Source organism: Canis lupus, chromosome 38, assembly GCF_011100685.1.
Source record: "Canis lupus familiaris isolate Mischka breed German Shepherd chromosome 38, alternate assembly UU_Cfam_GSD_1.0, whole genome shotgun sequence".
NCBI classification, from domain to species: domain Eukaryota; kingdom Metazoa; phylum Chordata; class Mammalia; order Carnivora; family Canidae; genus Canis; species Canis lupus.
In genome coordinates, this window is record NC_049259.1 from 1,759,140 (window position 1) to 1,783,076 (window position 23,937).

The window sequence follows — 23,937 nt, forward strand, 5'->3', positions numbered from 1 at the left end:
GATGGCAGCCCATAATCATTCCACACTGGCTGTGGATTCTCACAAGTCAGAGGGGCGGCCAAGCCTGGCTGCTGACCCATGAGCTGCTCCAGCCTCCCTCCCTGTAGCTCCTCGTGACCCTCCTACAATCAAGTGGGAGTGCTGGGCAGATCCTGCATTATTCTGGAAGGGCTCTCTCCCCCTCCACCACCCTCCACAGCCAGGGCCCCAGGACATCTCTCCAAATGCAGCAGACCCCTGGGAGCTAGGTGCAAGGGCAGCAGGAAGTGAGAGAAAATTTTGGAGAGATTCAAGCCATATGCTTTCCTGCCCCTGGAGCCTTTGCCTAAGCAGGGGCCTTGCCCAGAATGCCTCACTTGTGCATATTGGGACTTCCTTCCCACCCTTGAAGTTATCCCTGACTGTGGCCTCTCCTACAAATTAATCAATACCTTGCTCCTTCTCCCATCCCCTGAGAACCCCAACCTGATAAGATATTGGCCTCCTGTCTCAGACTGTGAACTGTCCCAGCTCTGAGGCTCCATGGCCCCGGAAAGAACAGAGCATCAGCATTGTCCAAGGTGAATGGGGAGCTAGATGAGGGAGTTCCTCTCTCCATAGTATTGGGGTGCAGAGGGAGGGACCCCAGGGCACACGGGTGGGGGGGGAGGTCAGGGGGGAGGAGCTTGGAACCCGAAGAAAAGGAGGCAGAGTGAATAGGGAGCAGACCAGTCAAACAAGGAGAAAGGCCAAACCTCTTCTAACGGAAAAGGAAAACGAAATCAAAATGAAAATTGATGAGGCAGAGAGAAAAGGAGACTCATTTCATCAGCAGGTTTGCCAGATGAAGCTCGGAGATAAATCATGCGGCAGAAGGAGTGGTGGTGCCCGCGTGGGGCTCTGGCCTGCTCCTCACACCTGTCTGGGCAGCCTTGGGACAAGTGGCTGTGGCCGAGGCCCTGCTGGGGGGCTATTTGCTCCCCTAACTGCTGTGGGAATGGCCTGTTGCTCCTCAGCACCTCCTTCAGGCCTGCCCTTCCATTCCTTCCCTGGGTTCCCCGGGTCCCCTCCCCAGGGCCCCCGGCCTCTGCCTCAGCAGTGTGGGTCAGGCCTGTAAAGAGCACTTCTCAGAAGCTCCATCCAGTCTTCTCTGCCCCTCGCCCAGGTTCCCTGAGGCCAGGAGTGGGGGAAGCAGAGGACATAGGGCGGGATCGGGCTGGGTTCGAGTCTCGGCTTGGGGACACACATTGGGACATGGCCTCTCACTTCTCTAGGTCCTTGGCTCCTCATCTTGCAGTGAGGTGGTTGGGCTCCTGGAGCATGGCTCTCAAACTTCGGTCGCCAGACCAGCCATGGCAGCATCACTTGGGAACTTGTTAGGAATGCAGGTCCCAGGGACGCCTGGGTGGCTCAGTGGTTGAGCATCTGCCTTTGGCTCAGGTCGTGAACCCGGGGTCCTGGGATCGTGTCCCGTATCAGGCTCCTCCTACAGGGAGCCTGCTTCTCCCTCTATGTTTCTACCTTTCTCTATCTCTCATGAATAAATAAATAAAATCTTAAGAAAAAAAAAAGGAATGTAAGTCCTGTACCCTACCCCAAGGACAGCTACAGCATCAGGCGCTCAGAGGGTGGGACCTGGCAACAAGGGTGGAACCAGCCCTCTGCCGGAGGAACCACCGGGTGCTCCTGTTCAAGAGGCACTGGACCAGATCATCTCAGAGGCCCCTCCAGCTGAGATCAGAGCTCTGCAAACAGGACCAGCGCCAGCCAGGAATGCTCAGCTACAGCCACGTGGATGACGAGCTGCTTACCACTCTGCTGGCTGTAAAGACTTGGGTGTTGCAGACCCTCTCGCCCTTTCTTCCTGGCTGCAAGGAAACTCTTTACCCATCGAGCATTACTAGGACCCCGACTGTGTGCTGGCACGGCGAGGGGGCAGAGACGCAAGGTGGTGGGAAGAGCAGGCAGGGAGTCACAGATTAAAAAAATGCCATCTACTAACATTTGATAAACGTGGTCATGAAAGTATATTCTGAGGGCAGCAGGGGCACAGCCTAGAGGAGGTAACAGGATTCTGCTGCATGTGGCAAGGTGGGCAGATTTACTAAAAGTCACTGAATTGTACACTAAAAATGGGTGGATTTGATGGTACGTGAGTTGTATTTGACAGAGCTGGTTAAAGAAGATTCACAGAAGACGTGTTACCTGCATCCACAGGTCAGTAGGCGCACAGAAGGTGGGAGGCATTCTATGCATATTGGGGGCACCAGGAGCAGAGGTCCTGGGATAAGAACATGGAGGTAATTCCAAGAACTGAGTGGTACCCCCTTAGGGCCTGAGAATGTGGGTGATGTGGTGAAGCGGCTGGAGCAGCCGGCTGGGGCCAGAACGGCCCAGACATGATAGAGCAGAGAGTGTGGCCAGAGGGGCATCCAGGCAGCGGCTGCTACAGCCACCAGTAATGGCCTGCAAGGGCCGTGTGCACCTTGCGATGTAAATTCTTCAATATCTGTGATCCTATGTGATTCTCACGATAGTCCTGGAAGGTCATAGGTGTCCTTACCTCATTTTTTAAAAAGATCTTATTTATTTATTTTAGAGAGAAAGAGTAAGAGCAGGGGAGGGGCACACAGAGAGGGAGAGAATCCCAGGCAGACTCCCTGCTAAGCATGGAGCCCAACATGGGGCTCAATCCCACGACCCTGAGATCATGACCTGAGCTGAAATCGAGTTGGAAGCTTCACCGACTGAGCCCCTGGGGGGCCCAGAGTCATTACTCCATTTTAAGGGAAAGGGTACTAAATGAGTAGCCCAACGAACGAGTATGAGAGCCCGGGTTAGAATACACAGTGTGCTTCCAAGGCGGGTCCTTATTTTCTCAGTGGGACAGCAGTGCTGCTACTGGCAGCTACTGATTGAAGAGTAATGGTGAGCCCAGCCTCAGGCCAGCGGCCTGACATGGATGTGCACTGAATGCTCAGAGGCACACTATGAGGAGGTTATAGCCCCATTTCACAGATGTGAGAAGCAAGGTACCATGATCGAGAACATCCAGCTGGTAGAGACAGGACTCAGACGAGGTTCTGGCTGGTGCCAAAGCCTAAACACTGCCCTAAAACCTATGCTCTAGACCCCGACCCCACATCCTCCTCCTCCACCCCTTCCCCCAGTCAGTTCTCTTAGGACCCAGGATGCAATGAGGGAGATTTCCAGTGACCTCTTACTCAACTTCCCTTGGCCTCAGCCAACACAAGAAAAAGAAACTGCCCCAGGCCTCTGCTGAGCAGCCCTCCTTCCTTGGAAAGGGAAGGCCCTGTCCAGTCTGCCAGAGGCACCCTCTCTCCTCCGAGCCTGTCCACGCCTTCCGAGCCCAGTGCATCTGCTGGGGGACCGAGGGCTCCCAGAGGCCCCAGAGCCCAGTGGATGGAAATGCTTCCATCCGTGATCAATAACAGGCATAATTCAGCGACTGCGGCAAGTACAAAGGAGTGTAGGTTAAATCAATATTTAGAAGCCTCAAAATTAAACTAATTAAGAACAAGTCTTAATGATTTTTACTGTCTGGGAATAAAAAAGATAAAAAGCCCACCTATATTTCACGATTCTGCCTTAGTAGCTTGTAATACTTTGGGAAGAGCAGAAGATGAAGCGAGCCCCCAGCCAGCTGCTTCTGCACTGCAGGAGAAGCAGCTCCTTGGCCTTCGCTGCACGTGGGGAAGGGCGGGGAGGGCCGAGCGCAGGTTGCCAACAGCATGTTGTAGAAGGCCGCTGGCTTGGGGTGAGCACCGTTATGGGGGGTACTATGACCTCCCACCCCCAAAAGACATATTTAAGTCCTAATTCCCGGTACCTGTGAATGTGACCTTAATCTCGAAATTGGGTCCTTGCAGGCGTCATCACGTGAAGATGAGGGTGGTCCCTCCTCCAGTGACTGGTGAGGGAAGTTTGGATGCAAAGAGGCACAGGGAGGATCCCAAGAGATGACACAGACAGAGACCGCCGCCGGCCGCAGGCCAGCATCCGAGCTGGGAGGAGGCGAGCCAGGAGCCCGCGGGGGAGTTTCAGAGGAAGCCTGGCTTTGCCGCACCTCGACTCCAGACTTCTGGCCTCCAGAACTGAGACAGTACAGTTCTGTTGTTCTGAAGCCCCCCCTCCCCCCCGGTTTGTGGGACTGTGAGATGGCAGCCTCAGCAAACCCATACAGGGTTTGGATCCTAGTGGCCGCTCTGCCATTTGCTAGCTGTGGGAGCCTGGCAAGACGCGTCACCTCTACGAGCCTCTGTTTTCTCCCCCAAAAACAGGGATAAGACTGGTACCTCCTGTTTTGCGCAGAGACGCGGTACTCAGGAGACGGGGAACACGAATGTGAAATGTGCACTTGGAGCGTCTGTGCTGCACAAATGTCACGTAGGCTCAGCGCTGGCCTGAAGAATCTGGGAAGGGGCCCAGGCGCCGTCAGATGGGCAGGAAGCTCCTGCCAGCACTGGCCTGGCCCAAACACCCGGCAGCCCCCAGGTGTGAGATGTCTGCCTTGTTAGAGATATATCCATGAACGGTACTTTTATCGTCTTTCTCAACAGTATTTTATTTGCTGCCCACTTGGCCCTGGTTTTCTCATCTGTAAAATGAAAGTGTTGGACAACATTATTTTATAGGTATTTTCCAGCATTATTTTCTGGGCTTATTTAAGTATATATTTTAAAAGGATAGTATGTCTTAGCAGCCCGACCTCGTTCTCGTCCTTAAACATTTCTCTGAAACCCAGCACCCAGGGCAGTTCCGATGGGCGCCAGCTACGGGCCGTAGCCAGAGATCAGGAGTGTTCTGGGGCTTTATGCCCCGCTGCCCCTACTGCCTGGGTTAATGGAGGGGGACCCAAAGCACTTTTCCTCTGTCCTCCTTTGAGGGTTCCAGGCATGAAAGAACAGGAAACCACGTAGGCAGCAAATAAAATCTGTATTGATCATGAGATGGCTGGCATCCCAATCTGGCTGGCTCCCAGGACTGTTCGTCCTAAATAAACGTTCCTAATGATCCACTCGTACTCAATACCGGAGCCGTGTCTTGTTAAAGTGCGGTGGAACAGGGCGGCTGAGCATGGAGTGGCTGCCACTCTGTCGGGACCTCTTCCAGGTGTCTGGGGGCAGATAAGGTTCTCAGGTAGCTTCTCTGGATCCTGGAAGGAGCTGTGCCTTGCTGCAGGTTCTCAAACAGGGAGGCCAACCTTCCGGCCACGTGACAACCAACACTCTTCCCAGACGGTCTGAGTGTGGAGAATGAGCATCTGTTTGCACACTGCCCTCATAAGACAGGTGACGCCAGCAGCATCACCATGGTAACGGTCACCACGGTGCCATCGTGGTGGCTGCCCCACCTGCAGCCTACCATCTCCATCAGTAGCACCAGCCCCGTTGTGCCACCCTGGCTGTCATCACCATACCTGATCACCCCCACCATCTATCTCCACGTCCCAAGTGTCCTACTCATCATACGAAAATTTGTATGGTTTCATCACTGCGACTTGTACAGAATCTGAAAGAGATACAGATTTTGCCTCTGGAAATACACATTAGATGGGGAGACCCTATAATGCTAGCATGAGAATGACTGGACTCACATGTCCACAGAGGTCCCCCCAAAAGAAGCATGAACATGGTTGTATGATGTACACATGGAGAGCACTGGGGGAAGGGAAGTAGACAGGGGACCTCCACATTCTGCGTGGGGGAAATACAAATGACAATCTGTTGCTTCTTATTATCCCTGCATTTTTCAACTCTGACTACACCATCAAATCATATAAGGATCTTTTATTTACTTATATATTTTTAAAGTAGCTCGATGCTAGGGAGTTCCCAAATGTGGGGGACTCACAACCCTGAGATTAAGACCTGAGCTGAGACCAAGTGTCAGATGCTTAACCAGCTAAGCTGCCCAGGTGCCCCCATATATAGGGATCTTTTAAAATATTCTGATGCCTGCATTCCACTCCAGTCCAATGAAATCAGTCTCTGGGGATATGATGCAGGCATGGTGTTAAAAGAAAAAAAAAGGGATCCCTGGGTGGCGCAGCGGTTTGGCGCTTGCCTTTGGCCCAGGGCGCGATCCTGGAGACCCGGGATCGAATCCCACATCGGGCTCCCGGTGCATGGAGCCTGCTTCTCCCTCTGCCTGTGTCTCTGCCTCTCTCTCTCTCTCTGTGCCTATCATAAATAAATAAAAATTAAAAAAAATCTCTCTAGGATTTCTTTGTATGTAAATCTTACATCAAAAGAAAATAAAAAACCCTGTAAAACAAAATTGAACTCCATTGTCATTGATGCTGAAATATTTAGGGAGAAGTGTACTGATGTCTGCAATTTACTTTGCAATGCACCAAAAATAAGATGGATTGATGGATAGATGGCAGAGGGACGTGAGAGCAAGTCTAGGAATAGGTTAAAGGTAGAACCTAGATGGTGGGCTGTTCACTGTAAAATTCCAACTTTGCGGTATATTTCAAATTTTTCATAATAAAAAATTCCCAAGTGGTTTAAATATGAAGCCAGGACGGAGAACCACTGCATCTGATGGAAAAATCCATAAGCATGTGTGTTTTTCTTTCCTTCACCCTCCTTGTGTGAAAGAACATTACCCCCCCACAACCCTGCCCATCCCTCCGGTTCTCATCAAACCGATCAGAATCTCCCCCAGGACCTTCCAGCCCTTCCTAGGTCGGGGCACACACAGGAAGTATATTTGTGCGGTGCAGCTGGGGCAGCAGAGGTGGCTGCCTGCAGCAGGGGTGAGCAGCCCAGGACAGGCCTCACGGGGCCACCCTGAGGGCCCAGGGCTGTGCCTGGGACCCACCATGGGGCCTGCCAGTCCGGCTGGCTTGGCTCTGCTCATATCCCCCCGAGTGTCCCCTTCCTAAAGCCCTGGCTCAGCATTCTTAGCAAGGATTCAGTGTTTTTCCCAAAAAAAAAAAAAAAAAAAACACAGAGTAGAGGCTATTGCAGCGTGTGTGTGTGTGTGTGTGTGTGCACACGCGCGCGCACCGCAGTGGGGAGGACACTGCAGGCAGGAGCTGACCCACCTCATCTGCATGCTCTTCCACAGCCCACCGCCCTGTGGCCTGTCCCCTGTCGGGGGAGTGCCATGGCAACACCGTGCCCTTTAAACACCGGAGTCTGGGCTGCCATAGCACAGCAGCATCAGGCAATTTAATTAAGGGGCTGGCAGCAGACAAACTTTGTGAGTTAAAGGCATTTTATTAAATCCCATTGTATTATGCAGCTCAGATCCCCCAGGAGCTGCAGAGCTGGGGGAGGACAGAGAATTTGCTGGGGTTTTCTTTTCTCTTCTTTGCTTTTTCTGGCCTCCCTCCTGCTTGGTGAAAGCACTCACCCAGTGTAGGGGCCCAGCCGTGACTGCCACTCCTGCCTGGCTTGGGCCTTGGCCTAGGTCTGCAGGCAGCAGTCGGGGCCCATGAGCAGCAGCACTGACCCCATGTGTCGCCATTCACAGAGCACCTTCACCAGCAGTACCTTGGGGCCAGGCCCCTGATCCTGTTCAGCATCCATCACACACACCTCATGCTGCCCGCACCAAGGTCTGTGCTTCCCAGGCATTATCTCCCTGAATCCTCCCACACCCCTGGAGTAGGACTGCTGGCATTCCCCTTTTGTAGCAAGGGAAACTGAGGCTTACAGATGCTAAGCAGATTGCCCATGATCTTGTAAGTATAATATGTGGCAGAGAAGCCAGCCCAGACAGGCTAACCACAGAGGCCATGGCTCAAAATGTGACCCCCTGCTACCTCCCAAGTCAGGGGATCTTTTCCTCTGTCACCCTGCAGAATGGGTTCCACCAGCCACCCAGCCAGGGGAACCATTCCAGGGTGAAGCTGGGTGGGAGTGGGGGTTCCAGGACGCTGACCCCTCACCCACCAGGCCTAGACTGTGTGAAGGTATCTCATGAAAGGTTACACCCAGGCCCTGGGAACTTGCCGACATGCTCAGAGGGTCCAACCACTCTTCCTGGCCACCCATGTCCATCTAGGACCCAAGATGAAGAACCCGAGGACACAGGTAAGAAACAGGTGGGAACGGAGAAGGTGTGACTTGCCCAGAAACCACAGGATACCCAATCTGCCCAAAGTGGAGCATGGCTTTGGGCCTGTCTATGGGGGCCTGACACCAAGCTCCTGCTCCTGGGATGGGGAAGGGTCCTCTGGGGTTCTGTGAGCCGCCTGAAGGACCCCATCCTGACAAAACTCTTCTCTGGTGGGCCTCCTCAGCCCCTCACCTTTGGGAGCCCCTCCTGTGTGAGCAAGCATGGGGAGTCCAACATGACCGCCAGGCAGCTCAGGAGAGGCCCATTGTCCACTAGGGCTCCAGTAGGCCCCCGGCCACCAATACCTCCTTACCCTCCCGAGTTGGTCAACCAGGTCTGAGGGGAGAGCCCAGGCTTAGGAGCTGTGCCAGCAAGGAGGAAAAAACACCTCTCCCTGTGCAGACATTCCCTGCTCCCCACCCTGGGCATGGCACCAGTGATGAGTGAGACAGGATGTCTGCCCTCCAGATCTGTCCTGGGGGGACGGTCCTCTTGAGCTGTGTCCTCAATTCTAAAATGGGTTCAGTGACATACACCCTGTACAGCTAAAGCAGATGCCAAAAACCTAGCTAATTTCACTAAGGCCCCAAAGGCCTGGCCCCTCATCTCTTACTCCTCATAACTCTATTATCCCCATTCTGCAGATGGCAAGGCTGAGACTAAAAGAAGTTAAGCCTCTTTCTCAAGGTCATAGAGTAGTAAAGGGCAAGACCCCGTGCTCTTAACAACATACATGTATGTCAACCATGCACATTGTAGGTATGTGTACATCGACATACACGTATTACATGATGATGTATTTTAATCACGGCTTTGAGATATAATTCATATACTATAAACCCACAATCACATTTTATCTGGAAAGTAAATTTGATAACTGGATTGGCCACCAGACTTAAAGATATGTTCTTGTCTGAAAGGAAGGCACAGGTTTTGCGAATGTGGGCCGTGTCGTCCTGGAAGGGGCTCCCGGGAGCTGTGGCGAGGCCTGGGCCCTCTGCCCCTCCCCGACTCTTGCTCTTCCTCCAGCACTGTCCTCTCCCTGCCCCTGCCAGACCTTAGGTTTCAACTCAGCTCCGGGGCCTCCTCTGTCTGTCCCCACTGTCTCACTCCACCTAGCAGAGACGGAGCCAAGGCTGTGGGTGCTGGTCCTGGTGACCGCTTTGAGAAGTCCCTGGAGGGGTGGCTGTGTGTGTGCAGGGCCTGCCCGGGAGGACGGAACTGGCCGCAGGGGAGGACCAAAGGGCCAGTTCAGTGGGTGCCACAGTCCCAGGAGGGCTGTCTCCCAGGAAAAAATCAGCCTCCAAAGAGTTTGGCAGTAAGAGATCTGGTCTGGGTGGCAATTCAGAGGTTCTCATCCCAGCTCTAACACTTACTGGCTTCGGGACAGTCTCACTGAACCCTGTTTCTTCTCATCTATAAAGTGGGGACAAGAATGTCCGTCTTGAATTTCAATAGGTACCATTTATTGAATGCTTACCATGTGCTGGGCCTTTTTTCTTATTTAGTGGACACAGAACCCCACCCCACCCCCCACCCCCCTGTAAGAGTGAAAGGGAAGTGGTGGCTCAGAGAAGTTAAGCAACCTGCCCAGGATCACACGGCTGGTACATGTAGAAGCTGTGGTTCAAATCCGGCACCGTGTGATGCTGAAGCCCTCAACTGGGAGGGAGCCTATGGAATGATGTGCGGGAAAGTGCTTGTGAACAGAAATCTCCAGAACAACGAAAGCAGGGGGATCTTCCTGCAGACCTTCACAAAGCTCTGCTACATAGAGCTTTAGCAGCTTTCATCCAGTGAGTGAGAACGAGTGTTCTAGGGGCTCCTCACCCTTCCCTCTGCCGGAGCAGCGTGGGCTGTATACACGTGTATGTGTGTATGTGTGAACATGAGTGTACCTTGCACAAGTGCACGTGAATGTTGGGGAAGGCGGTGAGCAGAGAGGCGCATGCCCAGCTCGGTGAACCAGCTTGCAGGGGGTGAGTTTGAGGCTGTACTTTGCCAGTGCTTGCTCTCCTGGGCACAAGGCCTGGGGAGTGACAACTTGTTTTCATAGCCATTTTCCCAGGGAATTAACAGGGGAACATTCTCCTCTGTAATATGGATAAAAATAATAATAATTAACACAGCTGTAGCTTGAATTTCTCCAGTGCCTCTCTCCCCAGACCTCGAAACTCTGGGCAGACAGCAGATCTGCTGGCTTTATAGCCACACCCCAGGACCCAGGAAGCCTCAGCGTTGCCACGCTCACTGACTCCTCCAGCTGGGAGGCCAGCTCCCGTGCACATGAGACTGACCTGTCCCAGGAGGAGCCCTTTGAGTGCCATGGCAGGGCTGGGAAATGCCCTGGGCCTCCCCGCTGCATCCCCAGGTTCTGGGATCCCCCCTGTGCCCAGAAGTAGGAGAGAGGGTAAGGGAGGGAGGGAGGTGTCCGCCGTCTTTGCCCAACCTCCGAAAGCACCCCCATCAATCCCCGACTCCCCCGCACAACCTGTTCTGCCTCGCGGAAGCTGCCTTCCTGCTCCTACAGCCAGTGGGGACACGTCCAGCAGGTCTGGTCCCTGCGGAGGACAGCTGCTGGCTTCTCCGGTCGAAGCCAGGAGTCATTACACACCACATGTCTAGTTTAAACAGGTGATAAGGCAGCTTTATTAAGAGCACACATGCTTCCAGCCAGGGAGGGATGGGAGCTTCCAGGGGTGGCTGGGGGCGGGGGGTGGGGGGGTGGCGCTTGCCTCCATGGGCTCTTCTCCAAAGCATTTTCCAGTGAATTCAATGCAGGGTGGCATTCCAGGGCTCCGAGTGGCGTGGCGGGAGCCTGACAGAGTTCCAGGGGCCGCTACCTGAGTTCCAGCCGCCCCCTTCCTGACTGACTCAAGCAATTTAAATATGCAGAGACCCCAAAGCTCTCACTGGCCCAGTGGCTTCAGCCTCCCCTTACACACTCTTTCAAGCAATTACTGGACCTGAGTACCATTTCCTTTGCTTTCTTCAAATACTGCAGGACAAAGGAGGGGCCAGAAGGGGAGACACGGTTAGAAACTACGTTTATCATGAATGTGTTCCCTCAGCATCTCCAGAGAGAAAGCAACTGGATCTCTGGAGTCCACAGACGGGCTGAAGAGTGTGGAAGTACTTACAACTGTGTGCAAACACATGTGTGTGCGTGTGCACATGCACGCAGGGGTGATTTTTCCCGGAGAGAAGGGCCAACACTTGCATCAGATTCTCAGGGCGGGCCTAAGACCCCCATATATTAAGAAGCGCTGCTCTCTTCCTCGGTCAGTTCTGACAGTGACGGGCTGGCCAACTTTTCCATAAAGGTGACTTCCTCTTTTGGAATCCAGCACTGGATTTTGAGGGCTGGATTCCACCTGCTTGAAAGGGGGGCCTGCGATGAGTTTGAGGATGCAACGGGAGCGGAATGATGACAGCGTCTTTTGCCAGGCAGAGCGGCGGCAGCCTCTAAGCCAGAGGCAGTGATGAAGTGCCTTCCCCCTCACCTCGTTTTTCTCATTGTGACAGCTCCGTATCTACTGTTGCCTGTCACCCCTGTGACAGCCTTCTAATGATGAAGGCAGCATCAATGTCATATAAATTCCTCCAGAACCCCGGGGCTAAAAGCAGATCAGGTTCAGGAAGCCGGGAACCAAACGCTCTGCACGGCAGAGTGGAAAGAACAAAGGCTTTAGAATATGAAAGACCTGAGTTCGTATCCTACTTCTGTCTCTTATGAGTTGTGTGACTGCGAACAAATTATTTAACCTCCCCTCCGTTTCTGTACCTGTAAAATGGGAATAATACCTCATGAGGTTATCTTGAAGATTCAAGGAGGCAATGCTGCCGATCTGGCATAGTGCAGGCACGCAGAAGGAGCTCAGCAAATGAGTTCCCTTCCCCAGCAGGCACAGGTGGGCACCCACACACCTCCATCCGTCTGCTGCATCACTGTAATACCAGAGGAAGGGGGCCCTGGGGGCCTGGCTGCTTGGCAACCAGTGGATGGCAACCAGAGGCCACCTTCCCCATATTGACCCAAATCTTCTGATCCTTCATGGCTCCCTGGGGCCCCTCCTTCTCCATGAAGTGTCCCTCACAGGGCTCTGTCTTGACATCCCACAACTGCCATCTGCATGTTCTGTCTGTATCACACTCTCCTTTCCATCTCTTTCCCTGTCATGAGAGAGGTCACTGCTCCCCTTGATCAAAGGGCAGACCCCTTGGCTACTCCAGCAGTAGCTGTACCCCCAGGCCCTCCCCTCCTCTTCTCTTTCCCCAGACTCTAGAGGGACCGGCTGCTCTCTTTCTGCTTTCAGGTCTTTGAACTTGTTGTTCTGGAATGTCCCTCCATTCTCTGCTTAATTAGCCTCCAAGTTCCAGTTCAATTGTCATCTCCTTTGTGAAACATTCTCTCCCACCTCTTGTTCCCACAGCACCTACCCCAGTTTAGCAGGAGCCATGGAGTGGACATCGACCTCCACAGTCCGGGCTTCTTCAGAGCATGGGCTGGGCCTGTTCCATCCTGGCTCCCCTTCACCTTGCATTGAGTCTGGCAAGCGGTCTGCAGTCAATAAACGTGGGCAGGGGTAAAATAACAAATGGTGTGCTTGTCTATGGGTGGCAGTGGGGCCCCCTTAACCAGAGGCTTCCTGTGAAGGTGGCAGTCCCCACTCAAGGGTGGCTAGCTTGGGTCCTGCTGAACTAGGGCCTAACCCCATGTCCAGATTAGATACCTAGTCAGGTGGCAATTAGAGGCTGACATGTGCATCCCATTTGGATTCCACACTTGGCTACTCCAAGCCATGAGGCAAGGGCAGAGGAACCCTGGAACCTTCTCTACCTCACACCTGCACAGGAGAGGGAGAGGATGGCAAGGGGATGAGGAAGGGGGTTGACAATCGTGAACACTGGCAGTGTTTCAAGTCTAGTTCTGAGACTGGCCTCCTTGACTCATCTCACAGATGAAGACACCGAGTGAGGCTTAGAGGTGGCTTCCTTGCCTAGAGCCATGCATGACATGGCACAGAGCTCAAATCAGAGCCAGGTTGGTTAAGCTCCAGAGTGAGTGTTCTTTTCTTTACAAGACGCTGTCTTCTGCAGAAATCATCACATAGCACCCAGACGAAACAGGACTGGGGGAAAGGCTCACACTGAAAAACTGTGTGTGCATGTGTGTGTGTGCACATATACCCGTGTCGTGTTTCTTCTTCACCGATGACAAAGACAAAGAGAATGGCTGGGGGATGGTTTGAATCAGTTGCCAAAGTGGTTTTGGACAGACCAACACGTCTGGATGTGGGTCAGAGGATTTCACACTGTCTACAAGGTAAAGCTCTAAACAAGTATCCCTGTCTCCATGAGGTACAGCTATTTTAGCATAGTGGTTTTTTTCTTTTTATTATTTTAAAGACTTATTTACTTATTTTAGAGAGAGAGAGAGAAACATGGGGGTTGGGGCAGAGAGAGAGACTCTCCAGCAGACTCCCTACTAAGCACAGAATCCCATGCAGGGCTTGATCTCATGACCCTAAGATTATGACCCGAGCCAAAACCAACGCTTAACTGACTGAGCCACCCAGGCGCCCAGCATAGCGATTTCTTCCTCTAACTCCCTGACAGCCCGGAAACCTTTATCCTGCCGGTTTCTAACCCACCATGTTCGTTTACTTGCACTACTTGGCCAAAGCCTCAACGCCCAAAACGTGAAGAGGAAGTGCAGGGATGGGGGGTGGGGAGGAAGCCCTCCAGAGTGAGAAAAGTGGGGGAACTCCAGACACAAGGGTGAAAGGGGGGGGGAGGAGGGGGGGGGAAGAGCCAGAAGGAGGCTGCTTGGATTGAACCAGCCCATCTCATTAGGGACTTGAGTTGCCTTTATTTTTGATTAGAAATATGTGATTGGAAAAAATATGGGACTTACTTTATGCTTTTTGAGGTTTTCTCCCCTATGTGTGTTATTATTATATTTTTCATTTTTTTTAAGATTTTATTTATTTATTCATGAGAGAGAGAGAGAGAGAGAGAGGCAGAGACACAGGCCGAGGGAGAAACAGGCTCCATGCAGGTCTCCAGGATCACACCCTGGACTGAAGGCGGCACTAGACCGCTGAGCTGCCCAGGCTGCCCCATATTTTTAGTTTTTGGTGAGAGTTCCTTTCCAAAAACCTAAACTTGTTTCCATTGAAACTGAGAGAATGTAGGGACCATAGGTGACTGGATTAGTGCATGGCTGGGGAGCAGTAGAGCCCCTTGGGGAGAGGGTGCAGGCAAGCTCCAGAGGGCTGGAGGAGTGGGGCAGGGTAGAAGGGAGAGGGGGAAGGGACAAAGGATCAGCTGCCTAAAGAGGCTGGATGTCCTCCTGGCTTCAGGATCCAGGTGAGATTCCTGGGCAACCCCCAGCACCTGGATTCAGAGCCAGGGCCCTGCAGCGGGTGCAGATTTGACAACTTCCTGTAGGAGTGCCAACGAGGGTGGCTGGCTGGACTCCTGCCGATGTGGGAAAGGAGGTGCCTGAGAGGGTGGCCTACAGTAGCTGGAAGATTCTGCCTCCAGGTGGGAAAGGAGGCTGGAAAGGAAAGGCGAAAGGAGCCCTCAAGGAGCCAGGGGTGGCGAGGTTAACAGATTCCTTCCTTCTGGAGAGATTTCGTGCCATGTTGAATAAATAGAATACGACGCAATTGCAAAAGACACATTCTACAGTGTATTAGATGCCACCACACCGTTACCGTCTGTCAGCCGCCATCAGGGTGACTGATGACTTATCAAAGGCCACTCTGACATTTCCAAATGAGATGTTGTGATAGAGGTGCCATTCAACAGAGCCCAAAACCCAGAGAGAACCTGAATGTAAATGAGGAACATTTGTCACCTTTGTCTCACCTATTTAAAGGTTTCTTGTCTGACAACAAGGCCTTCTCCAGGGGAGAGCTCAGGAGGGAGAGGGGAAGAGAGCAGGCGAGAGGGAAGGAGGGGAGGGAAGAGCAGATCCCCATAGAGCCCACAGGAAGGGAGGGGCTGCTCCCTGAGGAAAGCAGGAAGCCAGGGGAGATGGCTCCCGACTTTATGCTGAGTCACCCTGTCCCATTTGGTGGCCCCCATGTGGTCGCCTGGCACTGGGAAATCGGCCAAACTGACACGCACCGTACCTGCAAACGTGCACCAGTTTGAGGAGATTGAACCTCTCAGCAAAGAATGCAAAATGCCTCATTAGTAAGTTATGCTGATTAAGTTTTGAAATGATAATTTTGGGCGATATATTGGGTTAAATAATGGGATTAATTTTACTTGTTACTTTTTCATGTGGCTGTGAGAATATTAAACTCACACACGTGGTTTACATTATAGTTCTACTGAACAGTGCTAGCCTCTGACCTCTCCAAGTCCCAACTTCCTCATGTTGTCACACCTGAAATTGTGGTAGCGTGTTCTTGGGAGGTTGTTGTGAGGACTGAATCGTGTGGTATGTGGAAACCACCTGGCCTGACACCAGCTACACGGGCACAGGTGCCCCCCACCCCGTTCCTGGGGACCAGGACTGGATGCCCTTCTAGCCTCATCACCCATTAGCTGCACGCTTAGCTCTTCCGCTCTCTGAGAGAATCTGGAAAACTACGACCCTCTGTAGACCTCAGTTTTTCTCGCAGCTGTAAAAGGAAAGGATTGGGGCATGTCACTTGAGTCCTCCCCAAAGTTAGACCCTTCATATGAACTACCTGATCTCTGTAGGCCTCTTTCCTCACCTGGATCATTCTGAGGGGCAAGCAGCTGTAGTGGCTGGGTGGGAGGGGGTGCAGCATTGGTGCTCCTATGTAAATGGAGCACCCTATGTGTCCTAGGGTGACATGATGTGCTTGTGCCTTACAGCAAAGACATCACTACCCTCTGGGTTGGGGTCTGAAACCAGCCAGGGGCTGTGCTAAAGCTTCCATGGCATCTGTATGTGATGCCTGGGGCTGTGACCAGCTGAGTGAGCCCAGGTGAAGAATTCAAAGTGCTCTGATCACAGGGTATGTCTACAGAAGATGAGGGAGGCCTTAAAACCTTTAGTCAGGGACACGACAGCATTGCCTTATCCCTGGGGAAAGAAATATCCTTCCTACGGAGATCTCTCTGCTCCCAGCTGCCACCCCCAGCTCCCAGCTGCCACCCCCGTCCTGTGGTTCCGACTCCTCAGCCAGTGCACTGGGGACGCAGGGACTGTCAGGATCACCAGGGGCGACCGAGGCAGGATGCGAAGTGCTGACAACAATCTGAAAATCCAGGGTCAGCCAGTCCTTGAGGCCTCTGACAAGGCCAGAGCTGGGAGCTGATGGATTCTCTCTCTGATCCTAAATGCTAAAGCCTTAAATAGCAAGAGACAAGACCTTCTGCTTGGTGGACCCAGACCAAGTTGCAGAGGGTGGTCCATGGTGCCCCTGAGCCACAGCCATCCAGCCAGAGTGCCCATTAATCATGAAGATTCCTGGAATCTACCCAGACTCCCAGCATTGGACTCTCTGAGGTCAGACCCAGAAACCTCTGGTGCCTAACACACTCTGGAGGTGGTCTCTGATAGCCACAGAGGGAGAGGCCAGGTCTACTGACTCTGAGGAGGACAGGACACTTCCCTCCCATCCCCAGTGGGACACCCACTTCTCCATGAGGCCAGCTTCCTCACCATTGACCCCCTCAGCAGCTGGGCATGAGATGTTCGAGCACAAGTGAAAGACCAGGTATGTGTTATGAGGGGAGGGATAGCTGAGGGTGGTGACTGCAATGCTTGGATGCTTGGGGGTAACAGCTCAAGCTGCAGCAACAGGCGTTACCGTAACCATAACGTCCCACCAGGAGGAGGTAACTGCACTGGAGTGGCTGGTTTCTCTTCCTTAGAGACAAGGGACAGGCAAATGATCATGGGTTCTAAGCTCCCTCTGAGGGGACCAGGTGGACCCAACCTCCCAGCACTCTTCCCTCAGGCCAGGCCAAGGAGGGGTGGGAGGGAGGGAGGTGCTGCCACTGTGGCAGGTGTAGAGGCAGCGCAGGGAGGGGAGGAATTGGAGGCGGGTAGCCCAGCTAAAAGCACTAAAGGCTTGACAAGCAGTGGGGGAGAAAAGGGAGCCCGAACTGGATGGGTGGGGAACTAGGGTTGTAAGAGAGGAGGGGAAAGGGGATGCAGAGAATGCAAAGAGGAGGAGAATGTTGGAGAAGAACAGCTTTCTCCCTGGAGACAAAGAGGGGCCTGGGCTGGACACAAAGCCACAAGCTCTCCCAGGCCACCCTCACTGTTGGAGGAGTCTGCACCGTGGGGTTGGGCATGTCAGGGCTGGTGGCGTGAGACACAGCCCCATCCAGTGGCCCTAGGAAGCTGAGGATGAGAGAGGGGAAAGCCCTTCCTCTCCCAATTCCCAGTTGTGTGTGCTTTCCACCTCCCCACCTGCCTCCACTGGGTTGAAGGGTGGTACCCAAGAGGCAGGAGGGACAACCAGACCCACCACCACCACCTTCCCATGAGCGATGGCAGGGTTCAGTCACGGGGTCACGTGGGCACTCAGGACTTGTTTGCTGTTTTGCAAACACTTTGACCTGCCTGGAGTTGTCATGGCACAACACAGTTTTGTCACCACCTCCTCCACTTTGCAGATGAGCAACAGGAGGCCCAGGGACTCCAGGCTACCTGGTGGTGGTGGCAGACTGGACTGGACCTCCACTAGCATGTGAGACCGGGAGGAGGTTTTGCCAGAGTCACAGAATCCAGAGGTGGAAGCTACACAGCCCAAGGCCCTGGCTTTGGGATGGGGAAGGTCAGGGAAGGAACGTATGTGAGGCCATGGAGCAAATTAATGAGAAAGCAGGGACAAGACCTCAGGATTCTCAATTCCAAACTTATAAGCCTCAGCCACTGGGGCTCCTGGGGCAGAAGCCAGGAGCTAGGGCTGATTCCCTTACCTGCTGCTGCTCAGGACCTGGGGTCAGTTCTCCCTGAAGAGCGATCTACTGAGGGTGTGGGGCCCAGGGCTGAACCCCCAGACTGTGAAGTCCTTGAGGGCAGGCCGGGTCTTACTTGTCTCTGTATCCCCGCACCTGGTATGGCTCCTGTCACCCCGCTACAGCCGTGAACAAGGGATGATGGGCAAACGAATGAATCAAAGCAGCCTAACCAGAGTGGAGGCTCCGGAGAGAGGGAGAAGTGTGATAGAAGGACACAGACTAGGACTTGGGACTTTTTATTCTTCTTTCTTGCACCTGCACTAAGCCAGGCATTGTGCTGAGTGCCGAGCCTGCGGCATTAGAGGAAAGATGTATCTGGGGAGGGAGGACAGAATTCAGTAAGAATAGCAAAGCATGACAGATCTCTGTGTGACCTAAAGCAAGTCTCCTCCGTCTCTAGGCCTTCGTCTCTAGGCCTTCGCCTGCTTAGTGGGAGTCGGCGTTAGACCACCCACCAGACCCCCATGACTCGCAGGTAGGCAGGCCTTCAAGCCCCCTCCAGCTGCAGAGAATCACTGCCTCACTACACCAGAGCAGTGGGGTGCGTGGGGACGGGCACGGCAGAGGTGCCCTGGCCCAGGGGAGGCAGCCGGACGCTCTCAGAAGCGGGTCCCCGGAGACTGCGCAGCCGGAGTTAACTGGCTGTGACAGAGGAGCAAGCCAGTAGTCAATTCTGTTCAATAAAACTTTGATTGCCTGGGAGCCTTGTAAACAGGCAGCTCCCCTGTGGGCCGGAGGCACTCTCCCTCCCTCTCTCCCTCCCTCCCTCCTGCCGGCACTTGCTTTCCCCTGCTCAGTGCAGCCACAGCCCAGTGCCAGCCTGAAAATGTCCCTCAGCCACTGGTGTAAGGTGGGCAGCTGAGGGTTAAATGCCCCCTGGCAGGTGAAGAAGGCCCAGGGCCACAGGGCAGTGGTGGGGAGGAGGAAGCTGGAATCACTTAGCCCTCATTAGTCCAAATTAAAATCAGGAGTGAGATGACAATTACAATTTGCAGTGGGCTAATTGTTTTCCCTCTGAAGCTGATCGTTTTGCAGATTGGGGAAATTAATTGTTTGAAGTCCCAGGTGGATTGGCTTTGAACCCAGCTGAGGCCTGGCAATCTCTGCCTCCTCTTGGACCGGTCCTCCACCCCTTCACCATCCTCAGGGCAGCCACCCAGCCTCAAGCTTCTGCCTTTTGGGATCCTCAGGCAGGGAGAGACCGAAGGGTCTGGGGGTCTGGGATGGAAGGAGGGGAGAACACGTGGGAAAGGCAAAGGCAGGACGGGGGAAGCAGCTGGTCAGAAGGTCCAGTTTCTCCGAAGCCAGCAGAGCTCAGGGCTTCCAGCCCAGATGCCAGGAGAGGCTGCTGAAGGCTCTAGCCTTCAGGTGTCTCTGCCTAACTGCACGCAATCTGACCAGCTGAGGGATGGGCTCCGGGAAGCCTCCTGAGACTTGCCGGAAGTTCTCACTTCTCCTGAGCATTCAACAAACACCAATGGCCCACTATGTGCCAGGTGCTGTTTAAGGAGGATCAGGGACATTGTAGTGAACAGCAGAGACACGGTCCCTTGTCTCATGAAGCTTGTGATAGTGGAGGAGGATGGACAATGAATGGAGACTCAACATGTAAGTGAACATGACATCGGGTCCCAAGGGCTCTGAGGGAACACGGGCAGCAGACTGGCTCTGCAAAGACATCTAGACCCCCATCCCTGGAACCTGTTCAATTTGTTAGCTCTACACAGCAAAAGGAATAGTGCAGATATAATTAAGGTTGAAGACCTCAAGATTAGGGAGAGTATCCTGGAGTATCTGCATGGGAGAAACCCAATCACATGAGTCCTGAAAAGTAGAGACCTTTCTCGGGGGCGGGGCAGAAGAGGGGTTCCAAGCATTCAAGCATTTCATGTCCTATTTGCTGGTTCTGAGATGTCCACCCAGGGACCAAAGAAAGGCGTCTAGGAGTTGACAGGTGGCAAGGACACAGGGACCTCAGTCCTACAACCTCAGAGGACAGGATTCCACCAGCCACTTGAGTGAACTCGGAAGGAGACTCCAGAGCTGACATCTGATTTTGGCCTTTTGAAACCTGGAGCAGAGAAACTAGCTGAGCTAACCCAGATGGACTCTAACCTACAGAACCATAAGACTCCACATCAGTGTTGTTTTTAAGCTGCTAAATTTACGGTAAATTTGTGGCAGCAACAGAAAATGAGTTTGGGAACCAAACCCGGACTGAGGGTAGAGTGGCTCCTCTGAGGAGCCAGGGAAGGCCTCCTGGAAGAGGGGACGTGTGGGCTGAGACCTGAATGGGGAGGAGGCAGGGTGGGGTGACTGATTCATCCCCATTTCCTGGCATTAGCACTTAAATCCTGAATCCCCCACAGGCCCCATCCATCCCGGGCAAGCCAAATGGTCAGTCACTATAAGGCAGAGGGAACAGCCAGAAAAGGCTGAGGTGGGGGCCTCTCAGCTGGGCCACCCCAGAGAAAGCCTCCTTCCTGACAGAGGTGTGAGGGTGCAGTCGGATCCAGGAGCAGGTGACGGGTCTGATGGGGAATCCCACTCAGAAAACTCTTTAGAAGGGGGGCCAGGCAGCTCTGGCTAAGGTGTAGGGGGTGGGGGGCAGGCAAGGACTCCTGGCACCTCCCTCCTCCCAAATTCTGGGCTGCTGAACGCCCACACCTCTGGGTCCCAGCTCAGGGCTGCTTCCTCTCCCCACCTGCCTTCCGCAGCTGGCCTCGGCAGCTCCCAGGTGTCCCCGGGGCCAGGGCACCAGGTGCCTTCCCGCCTTCCCGACAGGAGCGCTGCCAGCGGCTCACAGCAGGGGAAGGATTCCAGGCGTCTTCAATTAGGCCGACAATGGGAGGCCGGGAAGGAGGGAAGATGAAGGTTGTGGACGCCTCCTGCCCTGTCAAAACAGCACCTAGAAGCCTGAGAAATGCCCAAGAGATGGAGGGACAGGGAAGAGATGGGCAGTGGGCCTCCAGCGCCGCCTGCTCCTGCTCCCCCGAAGCACCGTGGCCCTGCCTTCCCACATACCCACCCCCTCCCACCTGTCCAGCTGGTCACCTCCAAACCCTGGAGGCAAGCGAGAAGCAGCTGTTGAGGTGCCCAACAAGGGGTCAAGGTTGGTTAGTGGAAGAGCAAAGGAGGACTGGAGTTAAAAAATTTTGGCTCTCTGTCTGGTTAGCTGCGTGGCGTCTGGGCAAGTTAATTGCTCTGGGTCTCAGTTTTCTCTTCTGCACAATTACAGTAATAATACCTACTTTACAGGGTGGTTGTTGTAAAGATTAGAGATGTCAAAAAGTGCCCCTCATGGAGCAGGTACTGGATGAATGATAGTTATTTCGATTATGAGCACTGAAACTCCTCTCCCAAATCCCAACCCCCTTTAATCCAACATTTCTCAAATCAACATACCCCAGGACCACCTGGAGTGCTTGTGAACATGCAAATAACCACCCCACTCCTCTGCTCCCTGACCCCAGAAACCTGCAGACTGAACCAATTCTCAAGCAGGTGAATCTGATGCAGGCAGCTAGGTGCACACTTACGGTCCCGGGCCAGGGTCTGCCTCCGGGGGAGAAACTGGCCTAGGCTGTTCTGCACATTTCAGAAGCGGCTGGCACAGATGGAAAGAGCTAGCTGGGAGGTGGAGGCTTCCCCCCAATCTTCTACCCTCACCTGGAGGTCTGTGCCGTGAGCGGCTTCCACACCTAAGCAAAGTGAGGGGGTCCTCTACTTCCCGGGATGTTTTAGCACCTCAGAAGGTCAGAGCTGGAAGGCACCTGCACATCTACCTCATCTAGCTTCCTTGTTTTGCAGTAGGAGAAACTGAGGCCCAGAGCAGGGAAGTGACTTGTACAAGGTCACACACTGGAACTCTGGGCTTCTGGTTCTGATGTGCAAGGTGAAAGTGCCACAGGAAAGCTAGTCCCTCTCAACTCTGAAGCTCCATGTTGGAGGTATTATCTATTCTAGGAGTTGGCTCCTCTGGCTCCAGGTTGGGGAGCCCTGAGGGAACCCCAAGGCTGGTCACTTTCCTTGATCACTAGCTGACCTGATTTCTCAGCCAGGAGTTCTATAGAAATTTTATGGCAAAAAAAAAAAAAAAAAAGAAAAGAAATTTTATGGCATCCCAACCCCAGGTCTCATTCAGTTTATGGTCTACTTTGATGGGGGTTTTCTCTTTCCTATTTTTCTTTCTTCCTCCTCCCTCCCTCTCTCTCTACATCCACCGAAGCACAGATTCTGTACCTGCTCTCGGCCAAGGCGCTGGGGATAAACAAGATGAACAATATCCAGCTCTGTTCTGGGGAGCTCTCAGCCCCTAGCAGCACAGATAGACACTCACAGATCTGACACAGCCCAGGAGCTGTGAGATGTGTTAGGGGAGCCAGTGGTGCAGGGTAATGGCGGTTAGAGCAGCCTGCTGGCCCCCAGACCACCACCTTTCCCCTGTACTGCTCCTGCCTTGGGCTCTCTGTATGTTACAGGCCAACAAATATACAGTAATTTAGGTACAATACAGCACTACTATTAAAAATTGGGAAATAAGGAAAAACATATGGAGAAAATGTAAACAGTCTCTTGTTTTTGAGAAAGCAAAGGTGAGGGGAGGCAAGAAGGCAGAAAGAGTATCTTAAGTGGGCTCCATGCCCAGTGCAGAGCCTGATGCAGGACTCGATTTCATGACCCTGAGATCATGACCTGAGCTGAAATCAAGAGTCAGCTTCTCAATGGACTGAGCCACCCAGGCGCCCCCACAACCACCACAATCTCCTTTTCCACCTCCTCATGCTAACTAACCACTGCTATGTTGGTGTATATCCATCCATGTTTCCTCCTATGGTGGTAAATATTCTGTCTCTCTTCCTGGGTTTCAGGTCATCTTTCTTATTTTGGTGCAGCACATCTTTTAGCTACTTTTGAAAAAGAAGTAAGTTACTTGAAAATTTGCATGTTTGAAAGTACCTTTACTTGTTCTCCATAATTAATTGACAGGTTGACTAGAAATACAATTCTAGATTAAAAATAACTTGCCCTCGCAGGTTTGAAAGCATTTTTCCATTATCTCCTTGCTTCCAGGGTACTGGGGAGAAGTCTGCTGCTATCCTGAGGCCTCTTTCTTTCTAGATAGTTGTAGAATCTTCTCTTTATCCTCGATGTTTTGAAATTTCGAAATGTATCTCTGTGTGGGTCTTTTTTTCATTACTTATGCTGGGCACCTAGTGGGTCCTTGCAATTTGGAAAGTAATCATTTTCACTTAAGGAAGAGGAATATGTATGTTCAATTTATGAGAGCTCATTCTTGTTCTCTGCATTTTCCTTAAAAAACAAAAATTACCCCAAAGTCCATCAAGTGATAAATGGATGATTAAATGTTTAATATCCATACAATGCAGTATTATTCAGCCATGAAAAAGGAATGAAGTCTGATCCATGCCACAACATGAATGAAACTTGAAGCATTATGCCAAGTGAAAGCAGCCAGTCACAAAGGTCACATGTTGTACCCTTCCACTTATGAAATGTCTAGGCAAAGGTATAGGGACAGAAGGTAGGTTTGTGGTTGCCAGGGGATGGGAGAGGAAAGAATGGGGGAGTGACTGTTTACAGGTATGAGGTTTCTTTGGGGGATAATGAAAATGTTCTGGAATTACGTAGTGGTGATGGGTGCACAGCCTTGTATATAGACAGAAAACCACTAAATTGTATATTTTAAAAGGGCAAATTTTATGGTATGTAAGTTCTCACATTTTTTAAAAAGGCCCCTTGACTGTACTGTGGGCACAAAATCCTCTCCTCCCTCTGAGGATGTCCAAGGTGGTGGTGGCAGTGATGGTGGTGATGATGGTGGTGGTGGTGGTGGTGGTGGTGGTGGTGGTGTTTATGTTTTCTCTGGCTCTACATAGT

General features: G+C 52.7%; 1 protein-coding gene across 18 annotated transcripts in view; it reads right to left on the minus strand.

Annotated features, from left to right (window-relative positions):
- The window catches only part of LRRN2 (leucine rich repeat neuronal 2), a 61,513-nt gene that overhangs the window by 11,288 nt on the left and 26,288 nt on the right, over positions 1-23,937 (minus strand). For 5 of the 18 annotated variants that reach the window (XM_038586000.1, XM_038585999.1, XM_038586004.1 and 2 more), the window contains one exon: positions 12,514-12,634. The exons of 3 other annotated variants lie outside the window; for them this stretch is intronic. The gene's annotated coding sequence lies outside the window, so the exon portion shown is untranslated. Of the gene's footprint in view, positions 1-9,971; positions 10,109-10,775; positions 11,858-11,877; positions 12,046-12,513; positions 12,635-20,740; positions 20,930-23,937 lie in introns of those variants that run through there. 10 more of the 18 variants (XR_005385575.1, XR_005385578.1, XR_005385579.1 and 7 more) reach the window with 10 other exon arrangements.